This window comes from Diceros bicornis, chromosome 16 (genome assembly GCF_020826845.1).
Source record: "Diceros bicornis minor isolate mBicDic1 chromosome 16, mDicBic1.mat.cur, whole genome shotgun sequence".
NCBI lineage: Eukaryota > Metazoa > Chordata > Mammalia > Perissodactyla > Rhinocerotidae > Diceros > Diceros bicornis.
The window spans coordinates 17,624,441-17,652,336 of NC_080755.1; the positions used below are offsets into that span (position 1 = coordinate 17,624,441).

The 27,896-nt window shown below is 40.3% G+C and overlaps 1 protein-coding gene across 3 annotated transcripts in view; it reads right to left on the bottom strand.

The window, feature by feature from the left end:
* The window catches only part of DLGAP1 (DLG associated protein 1), an 843,951-nt gene that overhangs the window by 325,641 nt on the left and 490,414 nt on the right, over nt 1-27,896 (bottom strand). Inside the window, exons 4-5 of one of the 3 annotated variants that reach the window (XM_058556883.1) lie at nt 11,565-11,659; nt 9,242-9,934 (exon numbers count right to left, since the gene is read on the bottom strand). The exons of 1 other annotated variant lie outside the window; for it this stretch is intronic. The gene's annotated coding sequence lies outside the window, so the exon portion shown is untranslated. Of the gene's footprint in view, nt 1-9,241; nt 9,935-11,564; nt 11,680-27,896 lie in introns of all 3 variants that reach the window. One more of the 3 variants, XM_058556882.1, reaches the window with a different exon arrangement.

Sequence of the window (27,896 nt, forward strand, 5' to 3'; positions counted from 1 at the left end):
ACCTTGGGACTGCTTTGTATGAAGTTATGATCCCAAGAGCAGGTGGAGGGATATAAGAGGGTTAAGTACATATTTTTAGCAAAGCTGTGGCACAAACTAATTTGGATGTAAAGATCCATTGCATGAGGAAGTCTCTATTTAAACAGGTCCCATTGAAGGCATTTTTGCCTTTGAAAAAACAAAAACAATCCAGTTGGATTATAGTCACCTAAGTATTATGATTACACATAATAGAATCTTAATATATAAAATCAATATGAAATAATGCTTCAAACTTTCCTTCTGAAGAAGCTTGGTCTTGGGTAGATATTTTCTGCTAAATAAGATGTGAAACTGGCAAGAGCTGAAAACGTGAATTATATATATTTACTCCAAAATGTACAAGATTATTGAATTATGTATTCAATATTTAGTTGTCTTTAATATGTGAACAGCATTTCACGTAAGATGATGTTACCTGAGGAAAAGCAGAGCAAAGAGCCTTTTTAAAGCCATTAATAATGATTTAAGTTAAATGATGTAACCAATGATAATTTTTGAAAATTAAACATACACAGTGTGATTTTTACTAAAACGGAAGTGGGCTATTTATATTACAAGCACTTATATTTTCTTAGAGCGTAATAAATTGCATCAAGGATAAATAAGTTAACTTTCCTCCTTCTTTACTTCATATTTGTATAAGGATATTGAGATCTTGATCCTTTTTTCTCTATGATGTGGGCAAATAAGGTCATGAAAAAATGGTAATGAACAATCACGAACATTTCTAACTGCTCTTTCTGGTGAAGGCCAAATGAATGACTTAATATCCTGGCCCTTTCTATAAAAAAGTCTGACACTCTCTTCCGCCCTCTTGTCATTTTAAAAGTAAAATAGATCAGGGGCCAGCCCAGTGGTGCAGCGGTTAAATGCGCGTGCTGCGCTGCGGCGGCCCAGGGTTCGCAGGTTCGGATCCCGGGCGTGCACCGACGCACCGCTTGCTAAGCCATGCTGTGGTGGCGTCCCCTATAAAGTGGAGGAAGATGGCCACAGATGTTAGCCCAAGGCCAGTCTTCCTCAAGAAAAAAGAGGAGGATTGGCATCGGATGTTAGCTCAGGGCTAGTCCTCCTCGCAAAAAAGAAAAAAAAAAAGTAAAATAGATCAATTTGTGATTATAAAATAAAGCAACACATTCAGTGACTTCCTGATGAACGAGGGCAGATGATGTAAAACCCTCAATGGCTAAACCAGTGCTAGTCGCATCTACCATCGAGGTCCTGCTCTTCTTTCTGGCATCTTTATTTTCCTCTTTCCTTACTCTTCGAATCCATTTCTAGCACCACTTCTTTCTGCCGCTTACTTTTTTCCATCTCCTAATTAATGTTTATAAGTGGCATCCATGGACGTCACCTGCTGTAGCCTGTGGTGTGACTAACAGCATCCCGGAGAAGAATTAACTGAGCATCCCTCCTAGGCACGGCCTGGAGTTTGCTGTTGCAGACAATCAAACGCATAACACAAATCCCTAATGGCCAAAGGGCTTAGGATGTGCTCAGACAGACATGACCCAGTCATGAAAAAAGATAAATGACAGTTCTTGTTATCTTCTGCATTCTTGGAGAAGGAAGCTGCTAGCTCCTGAATTAGATTTTAAGTGGCCGTGAAAGATTTCTGAAAATAGAAAGGGAAATTGCCTTTCATGCCTTCCTCTTTGAGCAGGGGCGGGGAGTGTGAGTCAACGTGTCTTCAAAAGGGTTTCTGTGACTATGGTGATCATCTCATTTTTTCTTGTTCACTATGACTTCAAAATTATGTTTTGTTGTCCTCCTAAGTTTGATTTTACCATCAGACCGTATGTCCTGATTTTTGGCTTGGAAAATTTGTTGACTATATTGGCTACCATGAGAAGAGCTCTGAGTGTGAGATGCACCCAGTTTTTACAGAGTTCCCACACCTGGAGCAGAAGCATTGTTGTACAGATGATGACTAAAGCAAGAACGATCCAGCACTGTAAAGGAAATTCTCAAGGTAGGTAATTTACTAGACCAGAGGAAAAAACAAACAAACCACATATTAGAAGATGCTGATGAGGGGAAAATAGTCTTGCAAAGCTGGCAAGTCCCTATTTCTTTTTGATTTCTGTGCATGTCTTTATTTAGAGCTGCTGTTCTTGATTTTTCTTTACATGCAGAGAGAAGAGACAAGTGAAAGACTTCCATTCTCTCACTCAGTGAGGACAGGCAGCCAGGCAATCATGACTTGCTTTAGAAAGAACAACATGGAGGATCCTGCCCAAGAGAACAGGGAGCACCGTATTCTGGTTTGAGGAGACATCTGGAAGAAGAAATCTCCACAAACCTTTTTAGGGTCAAGTAGTGTTTTTGGCTTCTCTCCAACAACCTGCCCATGCCAGGTTATAACATTCAACTGAAGAGAATGAAAGGACTCCCTTATTGAAGAGTATAAAGTACACCCAGAATAATGACTACATTTGCCAATCTCCCTAGATGTGCACCGGTGACTAATTCTGGCTAATGGAATATAATTGGAAATGGCATGTGCAATTTCTGGAAAATGTCTCTACAGTGAAGGGCATAACCTTCTTTATCCCTTCCCTGTCTGGAATGCAGAAATGAGGGCTGGTTGAGCAGTGACCTTGTACCATGAAGTGGAAGTTACAGTTTGAGGATGGGGAAGATGGGAGCAGCACAAGATGAAGGACCTGGCCACAGTGGAGTGCCATGTCAGCCCTGGACATGTACCTATGCCTCTTGTTTATGTGGGAGGAAACAGACCTTTATCTTTTTCTATGCCGCTGTTTTTTGTTTTCTGACTCTCACACCTGAACCTATTCCTAAGTGAGATGGGTAGTCAGGGCCAAATCCCGGAGATCTTCTGTAAGCTATCTTAGTACACAGACTTTACTTTGCAGGTGGTGGTGCTCCATGAAAGCGAGAGAGTTCTCATGGTGCTCTGTGCTCCATGAGAGCTCCATGCTCCATCAAGCTAGGCAGTGACATGGCCATTCTTATACTAAAGATTTCTCTGGCTGTAGTTAGAGACTAGATTTAGGAGGGGGGAGAGGCAAGAAGATCTAAAAGAGGCAATTATTTCTTGCTCGGGCAGTTCTTGAGTGAAGACTGAAAGGGAAGAAGGAGTACCCCAAAAGAGGCTGAGAATGTCCTGGCCAGCTGAGGCAGTGTCTTCCATTTTAGGCCTCCTTGCCCACACATGTGCATTTCCATCACAGTCTAAACACACATGGCACTTTTTCTAGACAGAAAAAAATTCTATGTAATATGGGTGCAGATATTTTATTAGCAATTTTCCCCTCTATTAATAATAAATCCCAATTCTATGGAGATTGAGAATGAAGAACTATATGAATGCTCAACAGGCTTCTGATTTTAAATAATTTTTTTAAAAAAAATAAGGGAACAGTTCTCATCAATATACTACTAAAAAAGCAAAGCCATGCTATTTTAGTGCAAAAGTAAGCAGAAAACTTAACAGAGGAGACAGCATGTGTCAACATTGCCCAAAGGCCCACTTTTCCGATATTTTCTGACCTTCTGAATTTGTAGCTGCAAAGCATAACTGAATGCTATTTTCTTTCACTTTTTCAGGCTTCTCTACTTGAAGATTTTCATGTGTTGTGAGCTTAAAATCATACAAATACCATGAGAGCACCTTTGAATAAGCACAGTCTGAAATATACATTATATTACTCCAAGCACACTGCTAAGCCATTTTATACATGCAGAATGTATTTTAGCTTTTTGTTAACATTAATTGCTATCCTAATCATCTGCAGTTTGATTTTGTTTGTGAATACCTCCTTCAATCAGTCGGCTCCTACAAATAAATGCCCTTGGAGCATTTCTCTTTCAAAAGATATGGTATTATACAAAAAGCAAAACAAAAAAAACCTGCAAACCTCCTCCAATTTGGTCACAGTAGGTAGCACAATTACAGCTGTCTTTGTCTTCATACAAAGCTTTAAGAAAGCAGTTTCATTACAGTTTTTGAGCATAAAAAGGTAGAGGGTGGTGTTCCCTGAGAAATGGTTAGTAAGTCATTAATATTGGTATATACATATTGATGGTTGAGTAAAGTATCATAGGACCTAGGAGGGAATTTTATGTGGAGATAACTGCGGCAGTACATTATAAAACCTCAGAACATTATTTTGGATTGACACAGGTAGAAAGGTCACTATCCTGAGTCTATGTGACCTTGGAGACGTGCTCCCCATGGAATTGTTCCCTTTTGCACATCTATAAGAGGGTCTGATTATCTTAGCTATGCCTACAGATGCATTCCCCTGGGAGTCGCTAAGAGAATGTGGTCACTTTGACCAGCCATGACCAATAGCTCTTCAGTAGGCACTGTGGGCAGGGAGACACCCTATCTTATGAAAGTAAAACATGTCTACAGAATTTTCACAGAGAAGAGCAAAAATCATAGGTGTCTACTCCAAAAGAAAAGAAAAAGGTGAGGAAAAAACGCAAGCCACTGATTAATCTAGGAGAAACAGGAATGATGATAAAAAACTGTTTAATAGGATATAAAGACAGCCATGATGAAGAGATGGAAAAATGCAAAAACAACACAATACAACTTGAAAAGAAGCAGTGGAAATAGCCTCTGATGAAAACTGAGTTATTTTTGTCTACATCTCTCTAACTAGCTGAATAGTCTGTGAACATGTTCTGGCACATTCTAGGCAACTTCCTTCATAGCTAGTATATATTTTTTTACCTGAATCAAAAGTTTTTTCTCATAAATTCCTTTCTTTTAAATGCTGCTGCTTTTCTTACCAAGTTTGCTGTACAAATCTACTGTACCGAATGCTGAGGCCCCAAAAATACCTATAGTGGTCCCCTTTGTGGTAGCTGTTCAGCTGACACTTGCTTTTGGGAATTTTTTCCCTACCCGCAGCAACTGCTGACGACATCCTGGCCAGGAATGTTGAAGGTGATCACTGCCTCCTCTGAGCTGACTGAACTGGGTTTGAAGGCTCAACTCAGGGCCATCCATGCAGAGGCTTAGCTGAGTTAGTCAGATGCTGGCTCCCAGAAATTTAAGTGGGAATGTTCCTAGAGTCCTGGTGAGCTTATCTGCAAAGTCAAGTAGAGGAAGGGCCAGTCTTGGCACCATAGGAAGCCCGAGTCCCGAGCTATTTGAAACTGTGGGGCAGCAGAAACAAGGGCCCTGCAGGGGGAATATGTGAGTAGAGAGGAGGGAAGCAAACATGCAGAGAAGCAGATTCAGACTCCATGTAGCCCCAGGGGAAAAAACAGAGAAGCTGCCTAACATTCTTCTGGATCCAGTCAGGCCCACCTCCCTGCCCGGAGTAGCTGAGACCCTGTCGTCATCTATGGCAGAACCATGGCAGGCCCACAAAAGCACACCCATCCAAGTAAAGGGACCCTGCTGCCCAGCTGGGGAACTGCAAGCATGACAGAACCACCACAAAGTGCTGTATGTCCCAGAGGGACCGAATGTGAGTCTCGAAAGCAGCCCCATCAGAATTGGCTGAGGCGTCTTTATATGGCCTTATCACCTTAAGTATTTATCGGCTCCAACAAACTGTGCACACTCATTCAGATTTTACATTCACTCTTTTGAAACTATCGTTGGTGCATGCATGCGTTAGAGAGAAGTGGTCAGATAGGATGCGGGGGTGAGAAGAAGGGCAGTCTCTGCAGCCAGCCATTTTCAACACTCTGTGAAGGCTTTTTCCGCAGGTAAGTTCAGCGTTCCTTGGCCCCTGTAGTGGCGGCTGTTGATGAGAATTAGATTTGCAATTCCTCAAACACAGTCCCTCCTTTTGCATCCATCTTCACATAATTTTTAAAAGTGCCTTATTCTTACTCTTCACCTCTCTAGCAATTAGACTCTCTTTTAGCTTTTTTCATTTTAGAACCAGTCTTTTATTCTCCTTTAGATTTCTACACCCAATCTTAAATTTTAAACAAACAAATCCTTCTCCACTAAACTTTCTGAAAACACTTTTGCTGTGGTAGAGAAGAAAATATGACGACATTCATTGCCCCTGGATTAAAGTCATTCAGTTTTGACGAACAAAGGTGTTGGCCGGTAAGACGGCAGTGAATATATCGTTTAAATGTTCGGGCCTGAAGTCAAATCAAATCAACACACATGAATTTAATTCAACACTTATTTATTGCATAACTGTTGTTTACATGCAGTGCACTGGGTATTGTAAAAAGAATTAAGGATTCTTAATATCCCACCCTCAACTTCCTGTCTCTCAAGTTTTCTCATTTCCTTACTCCCGTTTCCGCTGCTCTCTGATAGCGCTCATGATGATTTCTTCTGTTCTCTGGTTCCTCAACTCCTCCCTCTTCTCCAGTACTATCAGCCCCTCGGGTCTCCCTCCTTCCCTTGCCAGCCTAGGAGACACATCACGTTAAACATTCTTTTGTTATCACCCTCAGCTCCCCGCTCTGTGATCCTTGTGTCTCATCTATTCTGGACTATATAAAACCAAGGACTGATGCCACCATCATTCTGTCCTTCCACATGGGGGCTACTGAATGTCACTGGGGATGGGACTGATGCCACGACAAATTCCCAGTGTCCAGTCTCAGCTCTATTCCCAAAGCTGATTAGAAATAGCATCATGGGTCTCCTGCTTCTGTTCAAGCTATTCCAAGCTCTTGGCTTTCTCATCTGGATTTTGGTTGGAAAAATATAGACAGTAAATAATAAATACTAAGGGAATAAAAAAGGAATGGCCCCTCCGCCTCTAGCAAGCATAATAATTACAAGCATTTTTGAGCACCTATATACAAGGCACATATTGACCTCTTTAAATGAGCATTATCTCATTTTATCCTCAAATAATATGTGGTAGGGACTTAGTCTCTGGATAAGAAAACAGACTACTAAATATTAAATAATTTGTTTGAGATCGAACAGTTAGTACATTTTGAACCCAGCATGCTCTTAACCACTATGCCTTAATGACTTTGTTCTCACCACCTCTAACACACACACCCTCCACAGTATTTTCCACAATGCTAGCAGTATGATTTGTAATGTGATCTTTGTTATCTGGTCATGTTGTTTTTTAGCTTTAAATTCTTCCCAGACTCCCTACACGTTTACAATATAATTTAAACCTTTGAACATGACCCAAAGCCGAGATTTTCAGGATCTGGCCCCCATCTATGACACAGCCTTGTCTCTCATCATGCCCCACCCCTTACACGAGCAATACTGGACTTGGTGTATTCTTCCCCATATGCCATGCTCTCCAATGCCATGTGCTTTGTGCTCTCTCAAATACTGACTTCTGTTCACTGAGCACATTCTTATTCTTCCTTCAAGAGGAGGTACAGGGGCCAGCCCCGTGGCGTAGCGGTTAAGTGTGTGTGCTCTGCTACTGGCGGACGGGGTTTGGATCCCGGGTGCGCACCGACGCACCGCTTGTCCGGCCATGCTGAGGCGGCGTCCCACATACAGCAACTAGAAGGATGTGCAACTATGACATGTAACTATCTACTGGGGCTTTGGGGAGAAAAAGGAGGAGGATTGGCAATGGATGTTAGCTCAGGGCTGATCTTCCTCGCCAAAAAAAAAAACAAAAGAGGAGGTACAAATACAGCCTCCTCTTAAAATATTCCCTGTGCTAATGGAAACATGGAAATGAGAGGCTTTACCTAATTTATGAACTAGTTGAGAAAATAAACCACATAAACGTGAAACAATCAGAGAATAATACAAGGCAGAATCTAATCAAGCACTAGATTGTGTGGTACATGTTGCACATGTAATACACCAAGTAAAAAGCTTTTGAAAAAAGAAATCTAGAAGGTACAAAAGTTGAGTACGACGACAGCTCAATTTAGGAAGTTCAGAGAGTCCAGAGCAGCACATTCTTCAAAGATGAGGTTCTTAAGACAATGTGTAACGCCTGTTCTATATTTTGTTCACGTCTAACCATTTCATCTCTCCTCTGGCTTTTTTAATGCTTCCATTTCTACCTCTCCTTTCATGTGTGATGATACCATTCTGATGTGAGTCAGATCGTGCGAGAGCTGTAAACCTGACCTCATCTTTAAGGCCTCTCACTGGGTTCTTTTCACTGAACTTCTCTTTGATATTAAGCCACTGGCCTATGGAAGGGAGTTATAAGAAACAGACACTTATACTTGCATGGTTTTTACTGTCGGGATCTCATCTACCTCTGCAAAGAGTGTCTTCTGAATGAGGCACCATGAGGGAAATCTCTTTCAGGTCTTAGTACTAGCAAAGCTGTGTGTTTAACAACTGCCACTGAATCTTGCAGGTACTGTTACTCTCATAAAGTGAATGCATTTCCACTTAACGCTTTGAATACCATAAGTTTATTGGGAAATTTATGACAAATAGTAATGGTTTTATTACTTTTCTACTTTGATTCTATTTTCATTGTTTCCTTTGGCTGTATACTTTATCCCTTTTCATGATATATATAATCTTGTAAACCACCTTAATCCTTTGTAGAAACAAGTTGCAGTGGGGGTGGTAAATCTATGTCTATCCTTATATCTCTGTATTATGCAAAATATAAATACTTTGTTAACATATTTTTTCCTTCACTTGATACCATCAGTTGACTGTAACAGTGGTTCTCAAACTGGAGTGTGCACAAGAATCAGCTGGAGGGCTTTTGAAGACACAGATCTCTGGACCACGTCCTCAGAGTTTCTGGGGTGGTCCCTAAGAATTTGCATTTCTAACAAATTCCCTGGTGATGTTGATGCTGGTTGAGGAACTACGCTTTGAGAACCACTGAACTAGACTCTCTATTTCTTCCATCTGTGATTCTTCCTAGACTACACAGCTTCCTTTCCTCCCTTAGGCTAATCTCATACTTTTCCTTCCAGCCCTGCCCAGTGGTCACTTTTTCAGTGAAGCCTTCATTGAGTCCAGTAGGCAGCGGTAACAACTGCCTCATGTGTTTTCTTAAAGCATATCATTTATACCTCCACCAGGCACTAGAATGTCTGCTGTAATTTACTGCCTTATATGCATGTCTCTCCCAGTAGACCATGAGACTCTAGGGGACATAGCGAGTCTCACTCATTTTCATATCACCATTTCCTAGGAAAATCCCTGACACATAGTATGCACTCAATAAATGTGAGCTGAATAATACAAGAATGGGAAGTCTCTTGCTTGGGAAACAAGATATTTTCATGTGAAAAATGTGGTAATTTATAAATAAAATTATTGTTTTTGTACCGGGAATAACGTGTCTTTGGTGTGGGCACTGTGCTCAATGGGCAGTATTTGAGCGGTGCCTAATGAAGATTGCTGATGAAAGCCTGCTTTGCTGTCTCATCTGCAGCACACAGGCTGCATCTGTCCTGTGGCTCATTCATCCTCCTTTGGCCTTCTCAGCAATTAGAAGCTCTTGAGCTACAATGGCAGTGATTGCAAGAACTGTTGTAGAAAACTCCATGTCAGATTCTCTGCACATCTCTGAAGACAGGGGGACTTCTGGTTAGAACCTTGCTGATAATAAATTGATGTCACGAGGGAAGACTTTTTCTCTTTCTGAAGTGGGCTACAAGGTCCTCACTGGAATTTTTGAATCCAGTGAAATACAAGTTTTGCTTTATTATGTGCCTATTATGTGCCGGGAACTGAATATACCTTCCTTCAAACCCTCAAAAGCTTGGCTTGATTTCTCTCCTTTGCACAGATGAAGAAACTGAGGTTCACAGAATTTCAATAGCTTGCCCAGGAGCACAACTAGTAAGCAGCTAAGCTAGGACTTAAACCTGGGTCTGTGAAACTTAAAGTACATCATCTTTCTGCCCCATCAATAGCTCCAAGAAACTTTAGGACACTGCAGGCAGCACAGCAGGGATGGCCCTGCAATCAATGGATCTCCACAGCTTTTGGACTTGCCTTTGCAGAAAGGTTTAGCTGCTAAAAGAAAAAAATGAAAAAAAAAAAAAAAAAAAGATAATAGTATCATACTTCATCATATCACCTCTTTTTGATACAAGAAGAACCATCCGGCTTAAACATTTAATAAACGTTTAATAAGCTAATCAAGAAAGTGCTTCCGGGGAATGCACATCCTCAGGTATGAATTGTGACCCTGAGGTCTTGTTCAGAACTCAGCAACTTTATACAAGTCAAAGATGTAGGTCTGTGATGCTGCTAAGCCCAAGGCTGCAGCCACTCCTACCCCTTTCTCCCCACCACTGACACCTTTATATAATATGTGGGTAATGTTTTTTGCCTCAATATAGAAGTGAGCCAACGTAGAAAATCACTTCTCAGTTATCTATAAAAGCTAATAAAAGAGGTAACATTCATGTATTCCACTTTTTCCCCAAAATATTTATTATCTACTAGATGACAGGTACAGTTTTAGGGACCAGAGATCCAGTAGTAAACACAACTCAAACATCCCCGCCTTGGGCCGGCCCCATGGCTTAGCGGTTAAGTGCGTGCGCTCCGATGCTGGCAGCCCGGGTTCGGATCCCGGGCTCGCACCGACGCACCGCTTCTCCGGCCATGCTGAGGCCGCATCCCACGTACAGAAACTAGAAGGATGTGCAACTATGACATACAACTATCTACTGGGGCTTTGGGGGAAAAATAAATAAATAAAAATTAAAAAAAAAAAAAAACATCCCCGCCTTCATGGAAAGTACATTCTTGTGTTAGGAGACAATATATAAGGTATGAAATGGTGATAATTGTATCATATAATCTGTCAGGCAATAATATATTAAATGCCTTCCATAAGTAGTCTTTTTTATAATTACCTCTTTGATCTGGAGGCATTGAAAATTTTACAAAATATTGGCTTAATTTATTAAAGAGGTCGTTTAGTAAAGTTTATACCTGTTAGTCTATTTCAGCAAACATTAGGCAAATAGATATGTCCATGTGCCAGACACTGTCCTAGGCACTTTGTATGTGTTGTCCCACGTAAATATCATAGCAGCCCTATGAAGTAGGTACTCTCATTATCTTCACGTCCCAGAGGAGGGAAATGAGGCACAGAGAGATTAAATAATTTACTCAGAGTTAAGCCAGGAAGTCGATCCCAGAGCTCGTACTATGCACCTCTACAGGATCAGTAAGAAAGTTTGTCTTTGTCCTTCAACGCAGTGATGCGCTATCACCTAGGCTGCAGCATATGGCTGCATAAATTGTGTAAGGGGCAACTGTGAGGGGCAAGCCGACATCCTGTGGTGCAGCAGCCCTGTCACTTCGTTGTCACTGATGGGCCAGTGAGGAAATGTGCTTTCATTTAAATGTATAACACAAGCATAACTAAAAAGAGGATACCAGAGAAAAATCATGTATTCCAACAGCAAACAGAAATAGGATTATTCATCTGTTATTATTATCTAATAAGACAACAATTGAAACCATGGAGATTACATACATATTTCAGAGACATAGACATGTACTCAATATATACATTATCTACACTTTTAAATAGGCCATTTAAAGTGAAAAATGCTAGAAACCTAGAAGAATTTATGAATTTCTCCACAGAAAATGCCCTTTTTCTCTGAACATCTCTAAGCTTCACCTGGAAATTTTCAATTTCTGCATGGCCCCTTCTCCTCACCATCTGCTATTGCTGGCACCGGGGGGAATTCACATCGTTCAGGGAGGCATCCTGCACTACAATGATAAGTAAAGACCTGTAAGCCAAATGAAAGAAATAAGTTGGGGAGAGAACTCACAATAAATACTTCATTGGGGTGTCATCTGATGAGCAGCCTGCACTAGCGTTCCCTGTAGTAACCACTGCCCAAGGCAGCTTTTCTTCTGAGCACTGAGGGGTATTGTTTCCTCTACATGAATCTGTGTTAAGGCAAAATTCCACTTAAGTAGGATTATAAATTTCATTTCCCAGCCAAATATATGGGCAGCCTAAAATTCCAGCGGAGGAGATCTGAGCACAAGCAGTTGGTGGCGAGTGTGGGAGCTAAGTGTGTAAGTCCGATGAGAAGTGGCTTCTCGTGGGAATGGGAAGGTTAAAAGGATGGTTCATTTTAAACTTGAAGAAAACTTTAGGATGCTTACTTAGGAAATGAGATTCAAAGCTGGGATGCTTTTGTCTTACTTCTTTCTCTTTACACAAGACGCCCAGATTTGATCAGATTTCAGAAAATGTCCTTACCATTGCCTTGAGCTTCATTCTAGCACTTAGCATCTTTAACTAGAAATAGGGCATCTTCTCTTACTACTCCACTGTTTGCTTGCGGGGCTTAGAGTTGTATTGTTTTCTCTTTCTCTTTGTTGTTGTTTCCTCTCTTCTCTGGGGAAGCTCTTTTAGGAAAAACCGGCTCTATAAATTGCAAGAGTTCTCCTGTTAAGGTCCTTGGCATACAACTGGCAGCTACATCATCGATTTTAAACATGGTCAACATTCTGCATCCTTTAGATGAGGAAATCCCTTCTATCAAGATTTATTTTTATTTTTAGACCCTGAGAATTGCTTTGGGTCACTGAATGTATGTGAAAAAAACCTGAAAAAATAAATTGTGGAGAAACACAATATGAACTCTGTGAAAAGTGTTGGAATCCAGTGGCAACACATCAGAGTGTAAACTGGATCCATGGGTAGTGGAGGACCGCACAGGAAAATCTCCTTCTATACTCCCAAGGGATAAGAGAACCGGAATGGGAGACAGAGAGGGGATCTGCTTTGGGTGTCACAATTTGTCTCTCCTGGCGGTTGCTGGAAGTTTGAGGTAACTTATAACACTTGCATATGTTACACATGACATTGTCGTTCTTCGTCCGAGCCCATAGATCCGCTGCTCAGGATCTCTCACTATCTCTCCTCCCGCCACCACTGAGTCCTATACCTGGGCACTCACGGCCCTTTGGAAAGAATAGCATTTTAGCACTTTTTAAGCATTTCTCTCACTGAAGAGTAGGTATTTGCACGTTATTCTGTCTTCCATGTAAATGTGAACTGCTTCAGGGATTTGACTGCTCAGCAACTAGCCCAATGCCAGGCACAGAGTAAATGCTCAACAAATGTTGAATGAATAAAACAAGAGGAGGGGAAAAACTCCATCAGCTTGCTGGCTCACTGACACCTCTCATAAAAGAATTTGAGTGGGTACTCCAAGACCTGTAAAAGAGGAACATTATGCCTTTGGGATGCAGGAGGAACCACACATGACTGTGTTAGATTAGATTGGGTGGCTTGGAAGAAAAAAGGAATTTGACTTCAGAAAGCTATTTTCTCCAATGTGGGAGTTTGATGTAACAGAATCCTGCCTTGGACATCCCTTATTTGGTCTGTGGGTACCTATAATAGCAAAATGGGCAAAGGAGAAAGATATTCAGAAAAGGCAAAAAAGATTTTCTGTCCAAGTCCCACTGCCTCTTCTGTCACTCCCTCTACCTCATGTTCCGCATTCCTCCAGAATGATCTTTATACCCTCCTAATATGATCATGCCTCTTCCCTGCACAAAACTATCTCCATTTCCTTCAAAATAAAACCTGACTCCTTGTATAGCCTGTGCAGCCCCTCACAGCCTTGCTGTTAGTATCCTCCAGCCTCATCTCTACCTTCCCCCACCATTCCCTCAAACCCCGGGCTACAACCACCAGACCACTGGCAGTTTCCCTCACCTGTCCTGCTGTCCTGTTTTTTGTGACTTTGTGCACAGTGCTTACTTCCTCCACTTGGGGAATCCCTTCACTGCCTATATAACGTCTATTCATCCTTCAAAATGCAACTGCTCTCCCTCCCATATCTCTTAGTCACCTCTCACACTGGCATCTCCAATACAGCTCTGCCATTGTTTTCTACACCCATCGTTCTTCTTTCTAGTCATTTCTTCTCCCACTGCGAGGGAGCCACGGTTACACTCAAGTCCAATACTCTTTCTACTTTAATAGTTCACTGTTCATCATTATGAGCTTTATAATCTCCTAAAACTATAAAAGCTGAACCACATGAAGGAACTTAGGAGTTGGCTGCCTAGGGACAGTGGTCTCCATGCTCCCGGCCATCAGACACATGATCTCAGGCTGTTAAGAGGTCAGTTCATCTCAGGGTGTAGCTCTGACAGGGGAGGAGGATCTGACACCTGACTGACCCTCCTAGATCCTCATATGGAGCAATATTTTACCACCTATGTGAGGGTATTTCCCATTGTATTTTAACATTTTTGTTCAGCCTAAGAAATCTCCCCCTTCATTTGGTTTTCTCAGAAAATGAAGGTAGGTTATGATGCTTGTTCTCAGCAACTAGAGGGAAACACTTCACACATATGGAGTGGGAATTTAATTAAACCCTAGAACTAAGATTTAATTTCCAAGTAATAATGAGCTGAGGCAGAAGTCTAAGAGAAAGTTGTCAACCAGCCAGTACTATCCTAAGATGTCCATAGCACACTAGATTTTTCTTCTTGCACTGTGCAGCGTTCATTTGTGTGAATCTTAGCTTCCTGCTCAACCGAGCTCTCTGAGAACAGACGGTGAAGTTCCCCTTTGCATTCCCAGGGCCCGGCACAGTAGCTGGCCTACAGCAAAGGACCCTAGCACAGCGGCATTGAATCATGTAGGGAGCAAGTTATCTCCATTTCAATTCCTGTTTCTTGACGATATGTTTTTAACACCTTTCTGTTTTCTTCCCTTTTCAGCAGGTTTCAACAGACACAGCATCTACCTAAGTGAGTAACTTGTTTTGTTTTCCTTGTTCTTATTTTTATGGTTAATTTCTATTGGAAGTGATAGCATTTCTTGTTTTAAAAAAATAAATATATTTAAATTAGAAATGAATCTATTTGTAGAAAATTATTAAGGGAGAAAATAATACCAGTAGAAATGAATATGGCAAAAATCTTGGTGGTGGTATATAAATGTCTGGAAAACAGTGACATGAAGCAGGTGCTTGATAAATGTTGATTTAATGGATAAATGAATGACTCTCGCATCTCCTCTCTTCTTTTGACTTCTCTGTCTTCCACAGCAGATCTGGTTCTGCCTCTAGTTTGTAGTACTGTAATTATCTCATATTCTCAGCCATATTCCTGCCTCTACCAGCCCCCCCATGCACTAGCATGATCCACTCATAAACGGGCCCTGGTTCCTTCTCACTTAGCAATAAAGCTCTGGCTTCAGACATCCAAGGTCCTCCAAAAGCTGGCTCATATCTGTCTTTCCAAATGCATCAGCCCGAGTTCCTCTGCATAAACATGTGGATATTCGTGATTCCTAGACTATACCTGGTATCTTCTTGCCCTGAGACTTTAAGTGGAAAGCCCTCAGAATCCTACTCATCTTTTAAGGCCCATTCAAATTCTCCTTCCTGCATGAAGCCTTTGTTCATTCCATCTGGGAGTGATCTGCCTCTCCTCTGAGCCCTGACAGCACTTTGCCTGTGGGGGAATATTTATCATATGTACATTATATTAGGGTATTCCTTCAGTGTTTTCCTAAGTGCCTTATTTTCTCTTTCAGATTGCAGGCTCTAGGAAAGCAAGAACCAATTCCTACACATCTTTCTACCCCACTCTATTTTTGTTGACTAAATACCTTACTGACTGAATTAAGAAATTAATGGAGATATTAGAGGATATACTGAGGGAAGGATATGTATAAAATCAGTGCACTGCTTACAAATGCTACCTCAGCTGAAGAAATGGACAGCAAACTCAGCACAAGGGAAAGCTCATTGGGAATTTGAATGTAGTAATTCACTCAATTTGTGGAAATCTACCTCCTTTTAAAAAAATGATATGTAATAATATTTTAAAAAATTATTTTTAAAATCAATATTATTTATAATCTAGTCCAAATCCTTCTATTTTAGATGTAAGAAAATTGAGATAACACTATAAATATACTGTAGGGACATATATAAGTTTATATATGACTAGCACAGTGTTCACACTGCAAACATGCATGGGTAAAAACAGTCCTTGGGTTCTTTGCAGCCTATGGTTCAAACTTCAGAGGAACCACATTCTTTAAAATTCTGTTACCCTTAAATAGAACCATAAACAATATGAGCTGTATTTCTAGTACGTAGTCTACTCTGCAGGGTCTAATATTTGTTGGTTGTTTATAGAAACATTGGAGAGAGCCGTCTGTGCGTTATTTAGGCTGACCATTCTTAACAGGGTGAAGTGAGATTATCATGGGACACATTTCAAAAATCTTTCTAAATAGCTGCCTCTAACCTTTAATTTGTTGTTTTGTTTCAGGGCAGATGCCTCATTAGAAAAAGACCGATATTGAAAAGGCAAAGGCAGTAATGTTAGTAATATTAGTTTGTCTGGAACTATTCAGCAAAAAACACAAAAAACAAAAACAAAAGAGACTCTCGTGGGGATGACTATTGGCTGAGTAACGTTTATTCCCATGATCTCCCAGAGAGATGGATCACTTTTATAAGGAAATACCAGTAATCAAGCCTGAAACTCCAGGCTGGAGGTAAGGTTTTCCTTCCTGACCCTAGTCTGGTGAGAATTCCCTTTTGCTCCCCTTTACATCATCGACAGAATTGAGGCGATCCACCCTCAGGCACAGCATTTACATAGAATGAATCCTCTAAGTCACCGAAGGCTGTGAAGGGTTACATGTGAGAGCAGTCTCCTTTTACAGGGCACTACCCAGACCAACACGAAACAGGCCATGCAGCCTTGCTCCGTAGCCCACTGGGCTGAGCAGCGCTGGGCATGGTCTAGAGCAAGTTCGAGTTGCTCTGTGGTCAACAGTGGCGGTACAACTCAGCAGGTGGCTCTAAGCCTGGTTAAGTCTACAAACCCTGCAGCAGTGCTGGCGCGGCTTCAGAATGACCTAAACCTTTAAGGATACAGACTTTTAGAATTTTATTTATTTCTTTGGGGTCCTCAAGCTTGGGGTTAAGCCAAGGGTAGGCTGGGCCTCTGAGGATGCTGCTGGAGAAATGGAGCCCATGGACTTCACCTGGTCCTGCCTCTGAACTTCAGTCTATAGAGTCAGACTATAATGGCGTCAATCATAAGCATTCTTTTTTTTTTATAATTTTATTTATTTATTTATTTTTCCCCCAAAGCCCCAGTAGATAGTTGTATGTCATAGCTGCACATCCTTCTAGTTGCTGTATGTGCGACGTGGCCTCAGCATGGCCAGAGAAGCGGTGCGTTGGTGTGCGCCTGGGATCCGAACCCTGGCCGCCAGCAGCGGAGCGCACGCACTTAAGCGCTAAGCCACGGGGCTGGCCCCATCATAAGCATTCTTGAAGTTGCCATTTGGTGGGTTTTCAGTGATGATTAAAGAATCTATTCAAACAAGGAGAAAACGCACTTGATCTTTTATACTTTAAAAGATCAGCATTTGAGGAAGAGACAGACCTCATAAGTAAAGCAAAGCCGTCAAGACTAAATATTTTGTTTTTACAAGACAGTATAATTTATACAATTCTTAGTTGATGATGCACTAAAATGCTATTCACTCCTTAAGAAATCTTGAGATCATTCAGTCTTTTAAGATATACTTTGGTTTTGCCTACTTATACCTTGTAGATAAAATATAAAAGGAATAAAACATGCACCCCATTCATTTGGTACAGATAAATACATTTTGTGGACTACTGAAGGTGCATGAATTTGCAAGGTTTCTTGATAGAAAGGCCCAACTCTATTATTCATTAGTATTATTCATTACTATTATTATCTCTAATCTCTGTTCCATTTTCTCTGTATAGCCCTTTCACTGACATGAGAAAAATAAATCGAGAGTTGAAATGTAGGTACATAAAGGGAAGGACCAAAGAACTAATAAAGATAATTTGGAGTCACCTCTATCAATACCAATACTGTATACAAATTCCTTTATAATTACAAAGTTTAGTGGTGGTCATTACTTGGCACAAAGGAAAACATCAAAAGAAGGTTCTGGTAACTTTCCATCCCCCTTTCTGACTTTGTTCAAGGTTTTTTCTTTTAAAAATGATCCCCATTGCCTCTCTGGTCACTTCCAATACCTTGTTTGTTAAAAGTCTCAATGAGTCAATGATGCAGGCCCCAGTGAAATAGTGGAGTTGGAGCTAGAAAGAACCACAGAAGAAGAGCTGGGCCAGAATTTTTCCAGTGTGTTCTGTGGATCTCTAGTCCTGAAAGATTTTATGAAAAAAAGAAACTTGGTGCAATATGCTTAAGGGAAGCTGGTTATTACATCTCTTTAGAGATTCACAACACCCTTTAGCCTATTAAAGCCTGAGAAATTTTGCAGTAAAGAAACCTTTTTAACATTTTTACCCCCAGTATTTTGTAAAACTGCCTGGCCACTGAACTTTTTGAAGAATATCTCTTGCCATTTCTCAGAATGGTCATTCTATAGCACATACCCGAGGAATTGCTGATCCAGGCCACATCCCCCATTTCACAGATGAGGACACTGAGCATGGTTCACCCTCTTCTCACCTAAACCACATCTACCCACAAACACCTTGGGTAAGTATGGATAATAGGCTGTTTTTTTTTTTTTTTTTTTTTTTTTTTTGCTTAGGAAGATTCACCTGAGCTGACATCTGTGGTCAATCTTCCTCTATTTTCTTGCTTGAGGAAGATTAGCCCTGAGCTAACATCCATGCCAATCTTCCTTTATTTTGTATGCAGGTCACCACTAGAGCACAGCTGATGAGTGGTGTAGGTCAGCACCCGGGATCCAAACCTGCGAACCCTGGGCCGCTGAAGCAAAGTGTGCAAACTTAACCACTATGCCACTGGGCCGGCCCCTGGATAATAGGATTTTGAAGCTGAAAAAACTTAGTCTATCTTTATAAAAGAAAAAACTGAACTCCAGGAAGTTTAATTGATTTACCCAAAGTCACCAATTAGCCAGTGTCCATGTCTAGAATCTAGAATTTCCTCACTTCTGCTTCCTCCTTCCCCCACCTAGAAAGTGCTCTTTCCACTAGATGAAGACACTTTTCTGAAATTATTTTGGCTTACATTTTGCTTTATCTTATGTCGAATTTTTTTCTCAGTACAGTAGAAGCTTTTTTCACAAAACTCCACCTAACCCACTCCCCAGCTTAATGGGCACTTTTCCTTCTCTCTGAAAACACAGCCAGGCTGCCCGAGGCACAGTGAATGCTCACTATTAAGCTACTCTAGAGTTTTTCTAGACTTTTCCTCAAATCTGTTTATGTTGATCTAACTTGGAATTACAGTTATGTAATTTAATTAAATATTACAAAGAATGTTGAAGTATGAGTACAGAAGAGTCATTTCTCTAAAAACCCTTTAAAAAAGAGTTGTTTCTCTTTCAATTAAGAAAGGCTTATAAAGATTGAATAGACATGAGTTGTTAAAAATTGCTGCCAAAGTAGTTGTGCGTGAGACAAGTGTAAATAATAGAAAAAATAATGACAATTTAGAAGGATTCTGCATTCAGATTGTTTTGCATGTCGAAATCTAAGGAAAACTGACACAAGAATTCATAGATAATAAGCTATGAATGTGGTTCATGCAAGAAAGACAACTTAGAACTCCAATCAATAGTCATTTTCCAAAAAAAAAAAAAAAGGCCTTGGTCCTTCATGAAAAAGTTAGTGAATGATTATTTATATTTATATGTTTTAAGTTAAAACTAAATGTTTGGAGAAAATATTTTTAAATGACTCTGCTTCATCTAGCCTTTATAAGTAGCTGACTACCAGTATATATAAATCAAACAGTTGAGGGGAATTGTCCCTATGTGTCTAAACACTTAAAAATCCCTATTTAAAGTGTTAGAAAAGTGCCACATTCCTGGGTGGCAGGCTAAAATTTTGAATTGCTGTCTGTGTTGTACTTTATTTCTCTTGATTCCCTGGGTCCTCTGACCATTAAAATGAGGCCAGAGGGTGAAGCTAGTTGCCCCAGGGTAGGGAGGACACAAAGGGATGCAGAGGGAGCAGGGATGAAAATGCCCTCGGTTTAGATGCTGTCCTTATGAACGTCTTGACTTGAAAGTGGGAGGACCAGACACGAGAGAGAAAAGCCAGACATGGGAGAGTCTGCAACGCTCAGAGTATAGTTTACAAAATTAACCAGAGAATAGAGAGCTTGAAGGATGACGCTATAGGAGTGTTTTCTTATTGGGAGAGGCAGAGATATTGAAGATAAAAACTCTTATTGGGAGACGAGAAGAGTGTAAAGGGGACAAAATGAGAGACCAGAGTTTCTGATCTTTTTTTGACTACAAGTACAGTAAGAAATATAGGATTTTCTTCTTGATCCAGTATTTTAAAAAAGTAATGCAGCAATATGTTCTATTCTAGTTGATCCTATCCTATCCTATCTACTGGCCATGAACACTAAATTGTTTCTTGACCCACAGTCTATAAAACAGTGTATAAATAATGAATGGCACTGCTAGAAGGCTCATTTTTCACCCTATCAACTCCTAGGGTCAACATGTGGTGTGGCAATAAAAATGTTCGGGTAAGATAGGTCTGGGTGCACACCAGATCTCTTGCCTGAATCCAAGCTTGGAAGGATGGCAAGCCTACCATAGAAGCCTCATAATTATGCTTGATTCACGCTGTAATTGGTGAGGGCCCAGGGCTGACTTGGTGGACGAGTGACCTCAGAGAGCCCCTCACTCCTTGGCTGAGGGAGGAAGGAACAGGTGACTGTTCTGAGCAGTTGCAGAAGTGTGCAAAGAACCAGAGGCCTACAGTGGGGCATGGAGAACACAGGTGCACTCACTTCATGATCAAAGACTGTGGCAGAGACCAGTGTCAGCAACAGTTGGCAGTATAGTGGACCTGAGGGCCAGGCAGGTGTTGCTACTTCTCAGCAGACACCAATGATGAGGAGGGATGAGCCACAGCTCAGAGGCCAGTGAGGGCAGCCTGTGAGGAGACAACCACGATCCGAATGCTGAGTAGGCCTCCCAGCGTGATGAAAGAATCTTTAGTTTGACCAAATATCTATCTAAAAGAGAGACCCTTACACGGAGCGACTGTTACCTTCATGGCACCAGTATTCCACGTTCTTGGTCTTCACTGGAATTCTGGTCTCAAGAGGTAAGTTTAATTTACTTGTAGAAAATAATGAAAAGTTACATTCCTGTACATATGACTTGTAACTGTAGATTTTAAACCTGATATACCTGCATTGAAAGAATCTTTGGTGTATGAAAGCAACATGCAGTTCCTGCTGTTATTTTTAACACTTACTCAGTGCCAATGTTCTAGACACTGTACTGAACACATTTGAATGAGACATAATTCCCTGTTCACTTGGCTCACGGGCAAAATGAGAAGAACACAATATACAAAGAGACAGTGTAATGGGGGGAAGAGATATATGCACGATTATGAATGTGACATATTTAGGAAGTATAAATAAATAATCTCATGACATTTAGAGGTAATTGCTATATGGGACAAAAACTGGGCACTCATAAGTCATTGATTAAACATCTTAAAAATAGTGCATAACTATAGAATTTTGCTCTTAACTCCGGCTGGCTGTGACTCAAGATCAGCAGCAGCAGTCTTAAAAAATTACTTATTTCTGGCCCCTACTCCTGAAAACCTGGGGTTTGGCCTGGCCATGTGTATTTTCAGAATGTTCCCTTGGTGATTCTGCTGTGCAGCTCCAATTGGTAGCCACTGCCACAGAAGGTTATATGTGTTTTTTTTACAGATTTTATATTTATGTCTGATTATTTCATGTGGCATTCTTAAGAGGAGAGATATAAAATCATTCAGACTATCTCACAAATATGTTTTCTCAGTGAAAAAATATCCTTAAACATAATATTGTCATGTAACATCCGATTTTGCATTAATTAGACCATACTTTTAACAAACTTTCTGAAAAGTAATAAGTTTACAAAAACGTGTTTGAAGCATTATGTTAGGGGTAGCCTACTCCTAAATCTTGAATAATAAATGTGTTATCAGGCAAAGACTTGCATATTTCAGTTTTTAAGATGCTTAAACCACAGTAATAGGATTCCTTATTCATCTTGCTCTTCCTAGTTCTGGCGGCATGGTATAGTTTGTTTAGGAAATTCTAGCTTGAGTTACCGAAATCAGTAGGTAAAAAGCATATTACCTAAAAATGCGGTGGTGGTATTTGGGAGCACAAATTAGAAATAAACTTTTCTCTACATTGAAAAATTTAAGTAACAGTGATAATTCTGTATTTAAAACCACCTGGGTGTTTATTGCCATGACAGCCTTTTGCTATAGCAGCACAGGGTGGTAAGAGTAGTTTCTGTCCTAAACAGCTGAGACTAATTGCCGAAGGTCTTTCCTAAGGCAGATTTTTGACCGTAGGCAAGAAAGACTCATCAGAGTCATGGCTTACAGGTGTTTAGCACCTAAGTTCTCTTACTCAAGACCCGAGATCATATAAACCAAACGACTGGATGGAAATTAAGGTTTCAGTCCTTGATTAGTAATCAAGTTAATCTGCACTTTTGTCTCAAATTAATGTCACTGGTCATTAATGTCACTGGATGAATCATTAACTGCAACTTGTTATATTCACAGGCTGGGTTTTATAAAGGATCAACCGTCTAGTAATGACACCCAAGGACCCTGGACACTAGTTTGTTATTACTGACTATGGATCTTTTCTTGCTTTTGATTTATTAATTAGTGATAATTACTTCTTAAATGAGATAGTGGTTGAATAAAAAAAGAAAACACTTGGAATTGTGAAACTATAGATTTCTTTTTTTTTTGGTTCTTCCAGTGAACAGTGTTAACAGTCGGTAAATTCCTTGAACAGCAGAGACCATACATATGCTTTGGTTTTGGCGTCTCTCTGGAGTATTGCACAAGGAAGGTGTTCAGTTATTGTTGACTACCTGCCTTAAAAGACATCTTCTATGTAATTTCACCTTTCTATTTACCTAGAATGCTAAAAACTCCACATTAGAAATAGATATTCCATACATGATTTTCTCTTGCCTACATATCTATGATATGTTCAACTGGTTTCGAGTTTTCTAGAAGAAATACTTTCCTCCCCTACTTTAAAGCCAACTTAAGTTCAAGGTTCATATGGATCAACTACAGCTTTCTTGATCTAGCATTTTTTCTGATGGGTTCAATGAGAGGATCTTCCGAATGTACTTTTCGGTGGCATGAATAGGAAGTAATTATCTCCTATTTTTTCATGGTTAAAAACTTTTACAAGTTAGTAGTTGGACAATAAAAATGAATGCCTGCTGTCAGCGATCTAGCATTCCTAGCTAATATTAAGGAACAATTAAAACATGTTTTCAATGAGCATGTACATTATCACATTATTCAAGTGCTAAAGAGTCACAAAAGCAGTCATTTGGAGATGTTCTCTTATTATCCACAGGACAGCTTTCTCCCCGACACACCTATTTTCAAAGAAGTGAAATGTAATACATTTGCTAGCAATTTTTTTGTTGGTATTATCCACTGCAGAATGAGAGTAGATTAAGAGAGAGAAATTTAGTGATTTAAGACAAAGCATGCAGAGTGGGGGTTTGAATTAAAAAAAAAAATTCAAGTAGTTCCAGACCAAAATTTCCATCCATTAAAACCCGCTGCTTTCCATAGGCCAAATTCAAATTGGATAACCATTTAGGTTGAATGAACACGACATCTGGGTAAGCGACCCCAGGTGGACTAAAGTTTTACCATCTTCTTAGTGGACTGCAGAGCAATTAAAACTCTAAAAGTGACTGCTTGGAATAAGGGCAAAATTGGTGATTAGGAATAAGTGCCATCTGCTAGGGCTGACTTTGCACGATCCGGGGGATGGTGATCATGGAGCTGTATTTGTAGCAAGCTTCAATGGAGTGACTCACCTCCTCTCCTGGATAGAAATAAAGAATTGAGGAGGGATAGTTCATTTTCTAAATATGTGAAACTATTAAAGAAAATGAGAATAGAAATCTTTCTGATGTCATCAGTAGTGTCTAAAAAAACATGAACGCCAACAGGAAAGGCGGGGTGGAGGTGGGAGAAGATTTCTACAAAACCTGCAAGGATGATTGTTTGCTGGCAATTGTGAGGAGTCATAGTTCTAATCCTGGTTTTGGCCCATGAATTGCTTGAGGATAAGACATTTAAACCCTCTAGAGTTTAATTTCTCCAGCTGCGAGTTGAGAAAGCCCTAGCTTAATTAGATGAGTACAAAATAGAGCCAATACATAACTCCTATTAGAAAGTTTTAGATAGTAAATGCCTTTCTCTCTGAAGACTAAGTTTACTGGGCACCTACTTTCGAGTGACATTTGGGACACACCCATAGCATATATTCTGCAGGCCTTTAGGATGAAGGCTGGATCTTACACACATTTGATTATTCTTAGCACCGTGGTAGGCTTATCAGCAGTACTCAATAAATATTTGTTGAACTGAATTGATTTTGCATGAATCATATCACACCAATGAAGGAAGAAAAACCTTTTCTCTGATGGTAGGTGAAGGGGATGACAGGCAGTAATCCTGCAAAGAAGGTCAAGATTGGATCCTTATTAAAAGTTAAGTTGTTTCTTTTTCCCTTACAATATGAATGAGTTTCTCTTCATTTTATCTGATTGTCAGGAGAAGTGTACTCCCTAGACTCTCAGGAGATGGCTTAGAACACTTAGAAAACTAGCAAGTTATTGGTCACTTTCAAGTTGTTCAGTGACTAGAGTATTGCTCATTGTGGGGTACATAGTGACATGGTATGTTATAACTAACTGAATCACCCAGCAAGGAAATAACATAAATTCTCAGTCCTACAGCACGGCAATCTAAGTCTGTTTCCTAATGAGCGGATTGTCTCCTTTGTGAAATATTTAGCAGGAATTGAAATAAAGAAGTCCTGATTCCTCGTACTGAATCTTAGCACTTCCCCTTCCTCTCTGTTTGCAGCTGGGCTACCAAAGAAGTTGACATCTATTTAGTGGCTACAGGATCAGTATGTGACAGAGGTTGAAAATTTACTTAATGTCAAATTAGTATATTGCAATGACAGGTCAATGAATGTTCTCAGAGTGAGTCTCTGGACCTGCAGCATCAACATCACCTGGGAGCTTGTTAGAATGCAAATTCTCAGACCCTGGGCCTATTGAATTAAACTGTTTTAACAAGTGCTTCAGGTGATTCTGACACCTAACATTTTGAAACCACTGAGCTATGATATTTAATGTGCCAATTAACAACTAAGGGTTATTCTTCTTAGGCCCACCTTTATTTTGAAAAGATTATGTTACATATTAATCTGTTCTATAAGGATAGCTAAACTTTAACAAAACAAAATCAGATTTCTCATATTACCAGTAACTCTAGTGCTATAACCTAATATGGCCCATCATTTCATGTGGGGCAACTTCAGTTCACATTAATAACTGTTGCCTGAACACCCACTCTGTATAAAGCACTGCATTGGGTGCTGTGGGGGAAATGTGAAGGAGTAAGACTAGTTCTTCCCTTCCAGGGTCTTACAATTGAGTGGGGATATTTAAATAGATAAATACATAAAGTAAATACACAGCATGCCATAAGCGCCCTGGAGAAATGCAAAGCCAGGGAGGAGATAGGGGCTAAACCTCAAACAGAAACCCACGGTGCTGTGGGAGGCTGGTGTGTCTACAGGCCTGACCAGTCGGAGGCCTCACCTCTGCGGCTGGGCAGGTGAGTTTGGTCAAGTCAAGGCATGTCCCCTTTCTGTGCCTTTGTTTCCTTCTAAAACAGTCAAAGGAAGGGCCAGCCTGGCGGTGTAGTGGTTAAGTTCACATGCTCTGTTTAGGTGGGCGGCCCGGGGTTCATGTGTTCTGATCCCGGCACAGACCTACACACAGCTTGTCAAGCCATGCTGTGGCAGCGTCCCACATACAAAATAGAGGAAGATTGGCACAAACGTTAGGTCAGGCTAATCTTCTTCAAGCAAAAAAAAGAGGAAGATTGGCAACGGATGTTAGCTCAGGGCCATAGCCAGAGGTGGGACTAGAACTGTGATTTGAGAAGGCCCCTTGCTGACTTCGAGGCGTTGGAAGTTGGAAGAAGCCAAACCAGGGAAACTGTGCCTTCTGCTTCAACTAGAAGTGCAATTTGTTTCTCTGTTTATATATCAAGCCCCCATGTAACTTTTTGTTTGAAAAAAGGTTTCCACAGCTGAAGAAAAACTAAACCTCTGAACTAGATGATCTCAGGTTTGTTCCAGCTCTGTGCTTTTATGGTCTCTACTTATTAAGGTTCTGGGAGGATTCATTAGTAGGAAGATATACCTTGAATTCTTTGCAGGAAGTTGTTATGGAACTACAAGATAAAATAAATATTTCTACTAAACAGCTTCTATTTATCACTCAAAATGGGATAGAAAAATACTGAATCCCTGGATTTTCCTTAAGAGGCATATAATTACCTTTTATACTTTCTATCGTGATTTAAGAACAGAGAATAATTTTTCAATGGCAGAATTGAAATATAGACCATTCTGGACTTGGAAAAAAATTCAAAATAGATCAAAACCTCAATTGAAAGCAGAAAAATCTCTTACAGTTCAAGTTCTCATTATTATTGCTCCTTAAACTAAATCCCACTCTGCAGTTAGTCTTCTGTTTAAGAATATACAGTAACCGAAATTGTTCTCTCCCTAATCCACTACCATATGTCTTGCTAGCTTAAAAACATTTCAATAAGGATGAGATCTTTTTTGTTTCCAAACAGAAACCAAGAGATTAATAGTCAAATAAATGACAAATGGGAAACCCATAACTAGTTTGTACTGGAAAACTGTTACGTTTTACTTTCATAGCAATTTACCAGCTCAGCCTTAATGAAAAGCCCTTCCAATGGTCACTATGGTTTTTTTCAAAAAAGAATTTCAATAGTTTTATTATAAGCTGAGTGTAATAATCTCAGCTATGACAATTATGTACAAGAATAACTGAGAATACTTAAAGAGAGCGCAGTAACTGAGTTTCAGTCAGAGGCCCTGTGAAGTGAAGCTCATGGAGATTTAAAGTAGTGGGTCACCTGGTGAAGGAAATGGCAGTTCACTGCACCATTGCTCAAGGAATGAGTAGCCCAGTTAGGACCTAAGGAGGTAATCAAGAGGATTAAAAAAGAACAATGAAAGCTGGAAAGAAAAGAAAAGGAACAAAGATTGAAACTGGTAATTGCAACTGAAAGTGGCACTGTTGGACTGAATCCCAACATAAGATGTGATTGATTTGTTCCTCGGCATTCTTCTGTAAACTTGGAGACTTTCAAAATCAATTAAACTTGTGATTTTTGAAAATAGTGATCACAAGGGGGAAGAAACAATGAAACAAGAAAAACAGCCTCCCAGCCCAGAATAGGCTATTTCTGAAAGATCAGTTACATCTGGATGCAAAATTTGCAAGTTCTCTCTGTTGGGAGAATGTCATTTCTGAAGACATTTTGCTGCCTTTGTGAAATAATAGTTCTGACAAATCTTAGACCTTAGATGAGAATGAAAGTCAATGAAAACAGAAAATTCCCTATTCTCTATAGCAAGATGCCCAACAGCCTGTAGAAACTGATGCTACACTAAACCATATTGCCCTTGCTCAAGTGAGCAAATTAAAGCCCCCAGAGATATCCAGACTCATAGCCAGACATCTGAAGAGCTTGCTTTGTCTCTGTGCTCTCCACCACAGAGCATGTCCAACGTGCTGGGACCTTGTCTGGTGCTAAATAGCCCAAGGATAGGGATGCTGCTTGAGAGACACCCACGGTCATCAGCCAAATCTGTTCACATGCCCATCCCTTCACGGAGAACAGAGGAGCATATGGAAGGTTCGGGCTCCTTGCCATCTGTCAAGAGTGGGCAGGACTGCGCATGCAATCCCAATTGGCATGGATCTTGGGAGATAATGATTTCCACAGAGAAGGGTCTGCTGGCCTCAGATAAGAACAGGTTTCAAACGGGACCGTGAGAAGCCACACAACAGAAACTT